General features: G+C 41.0%; 1 pseudogene; it reads right to left on the bottom strand.

Moving 5' to 3' along the window:
• Positions 1-1,486: 1,486 nt before the first annotated feature.
• On the bottom strand, positions 1,487-2,213 carry LOC116560823 (annotated as a pseudogene).
• Between the last annotated feature and the right edge of the window lie 1,205 nt (positions 2,214-3,418).

Genomic DNA, 3,418 nt, shown 5'->3' with positions numbered 1-3,418 from the left:
TCATGTGTCGTTGTTTCTAGAAATCCAGGTAAGGCATTCTTTGTAGCCAAAGTTGCTGCCCACCCAAGGGGCGTGCTATCCTGAAATTCAGTCATGAGAACAGAAGGAACTTCTCCCATTTATTTCCTGACTTGGTACTTTATTTTGGAGACCTCTCTTTTTTCTTTTTGAGATGAAGTCTCATTCTTGTCACCCAAGCTGTAGTGCAATGACATGATCTTGGCTCACTGCTCACTGCAACCTCCGCCTCCCAGGCTCAAGCGATTCTCCTGCCTCAGCCTTCTGAGTAGCTGAGATTACAGGCGCCCACCACCATGCCTGACTAATTTTTTTAGTTTTAGTAGAGATGGGGTTTCACCATGTTGGCCAGGCTGGTCTTCGGCTCTAGACCTCAGATGATCCACCCACTTCGGCCTCCCAAAGTGCTGGGATTACAGGCATGAGCCACCGCGCCCAGTTTTTTGTTTTTTGAGACTGGGTCTCACCGTCACCCAGGCTGGAGTGGGTATACAGTGGCACACAATCATAGCTTACTGTAGCCTAGAACTCCTGGGCCCAAGAAATCCTCTTGCCTCAACCTCTCGAGTAGCTAGGACTACTGGCATATGCCACTATGCCTGGCAAATTATTTTTATTTTTATTTATTTAAATTTAATTTTTTTTTCTTTTTCAGCCTCCTAAAGCATATTTTTATTTTTTACATTTAAACATAGAGACAGGATCTTGCCGTGTTGCACAGGCTGGTCTCAGAACTCTTGAGCCCAAGCTATTTTAATTTTTTTTTTGTAGAGATGGGGTCTTCACTTTGGGAGGCTGAGGCGGGTGGATCACAAGGTCAAGAGATCGAGACCATCCTGGTCAACATGGTGAAACCCCGTCTCTACTAAAAATACAAAACATTAGCTGGGCTTGGTGGTGCGTGCCTATAATCCCAGCTACTCAGGAGGTTGAGGCAGGAGAATTGCCTAAACCCAGGAGACGGAGGTTGTGGTGAGCCGAGATCATGCCATTGCACTCCAGCCTGGGTAACAAGAGTGAAACTCCGTCTCAAAAAAAAAAAAAGAAAAACAAAAAGAGACAGGGTCTTAATATATTGCCCAGGCCTAGTCTTGAACTCTTGGCCTCAAAGGATCCTCCATCTCAGCCTCCCAAATAATTCAGGTGTGAGCCTGGCCTTGCAGATTCTTTTTTTTTCCCTCTTTTAAAGAATTTATTTTAAATCGATTACACCATATAGTATGTTTTATATACTGACATATAATTCCCTAATAAGATAAAGCAAAGACAGGAAAGTTTATCTTATTAGAAACAAGATACATCATCACTTACAGTCTTCAAACATTATTGCACTGTAACTTTCTTAATTTGACGAAGTATTCATGAAATAATCTGCAGGCTAGTTCTAATAGACAAATAATACTTGTAAGCATAATGTAGACATTACTGTCCTAAATTGTTTATTAGGTATGAATTTTACAAACTTAATTTATATTAGTGATAATGGTGGGGCTGGAGAATATTGGCGCCGTCTCCAAGCTGCCCAGTGAGAACCTCCAATACTGTGGTAGTACTTACAGCCCTTTCTAAGGCCACGGCTCTTTGAGCCTGCAGATGTAAGTAAGCCCATGCATCTCTCTGTGTTTGTGGACTGGTTTAGGGATCCACGGGGTATTAGGATTTCTTCTGATGATAGCTTTATGGAATGGATCAATGAAGATAACCTCAAAAAATTTGTATGTGGAATCTTCACCAACCCAGTAAGAATTCAGGACTCTTAGATCCCCACAGTGGCATCCAGCTCACTCCTCTGCGACCGACTGAAGGCTTCGAGCAAACTTTAGCTGGTTAACACCATGATAGACAGGCTTGCCGTAAGTTGCACCCTGAGGAACTGGGCTTTTTCAGCCACCATGGCGAACACGAATCCTGTATATAACGTCACCTTGCTTGGCTTTGTAGCCCAGTTGGCATGCTTTGTCAGGCCGGGTAAGGTGGGGAGCCCTGTGGGGAGCAGAGAGTTATGGTACTGCCAGCAGCCGACCCTCAGAAGAAAGCGCATGACATGAGACTGCTTCTTTCTCCGTAGCTCCTGGATGTACTTGTATGCATCCATCTTGGCTTACCTGATGGCTGCTGCCAGACAGAAAGGGCGTAAATTCTTGAATTTATTAATCCCTTACCTGTGGTTATGGTTGTCTTTTGCCTATTAAACATCAGCATTCTAGTATAATTTCTATTCTTTTACTCACAAAAATGTGATGTGTAAAAAATACTGATTTTTTTTCCATCTTTTTCATTCTTATTTTTCTCAAACCCTATGTTCATCAACCCTCTTTTCTCCTATTTGGATCATCAATCCTTTTTTCCTGTTTGGTTCCTAGAAACCTCAAATAAGCTTAACTGTTGTTACCTTAATGAAATAACATTTTAAGTAAGTTATATAGCAAAAATGCATAAATATATTCTCCTTATAAAAATAGAAATTTCATGTCACCGTAAGATAACTTGCTGAATATCCTTTCAGACCTTTCTATGCAATTACTTCCAAATATAGTTTTGTAAATGTATTTAGAACACATAATATCATCCCTCATTTTTTTTCCTTTAAAGTGTTGGCTAATTCTTTTTAAATCTAAACTCCTTTTAAAAATTGCTGAGGACTGGCAGGGCACGGTGGCTCACACCCATAATCCCAGCACTTTGGGAGGCCAAGGCAGGTGTATCACCTGAGGTCAGGAGTTTGGGACCAGCCTGGCTAACATGAAACCCCATCTCTACTAAAAATACAAAAATTAGCCAGTGTGGTGGCTGGCACCTGTAGTCTCGGCTACTCAGGAGGCTGAGGCAGGAGAATCGCTTGAACCCGGGGAGTGGAGGCTGTACTGAGTCGAGATGGTGCCATTGCATTTCAGCCTGAGTGACAAGCAAAACTCTGTCTGAAAAAAAAACATTGCTGAGGATGGCGGGCTGTGGTGTTTCATACCTGTAATATTAACGTTTTGGGAGACCAAGGTGGGAGGATTGTTTGAGGCCAGGAGTTTGAGACCAGCTTGGGTAACATAGTGAGACTCCATCTCAATTAAAAAAACAAGAACAAACCAAAAAAAAATACTGTTAAGTAGTGGTCCATAAAAAGAGTTGACAGTTAATTTAGACATTTACCTGTTGATCATCTTGATTTTTTTCGATTTTGTATTTAGGTGAAGAAACTGAACATTTTTATACACGTGTCATATCCATGTGTGCCTTTCTGAAGGGTAAATGCAGAGAAGTAGAATTAGTAGATTATAGGGTATTTTTTTAGTTTACAAGTTGCTTTCTAAAGTAACTGTACAAATTGATAATTCAATTATTAGAGTTTGAGAATTGTCTGCTTTCACATTTTTAAAAGCACTCATTTTCTCATTTTTACATTTTC

This window comes from Sapajus apella, unplaced genomic scaffold (assembly GCF_009761245.1).
Source record: "Sapajus apella isolate SASKATOON/1434 unplaced genomic scaffold, GSC_monkey_1.0 scaffold27, whole genome shotgun sequence".
In the NCBI taxonomy this organism is placed as follows: Eukaryota; Metazoa; Chordata; class Mammalia; order Primates; family Cebidae; genus Sapajus; species Sapajus apella.
Note: the sequence above shows the minus strand (reverse complement) of the source record. Positions and strands in the feature narration are given on the sequence as shown.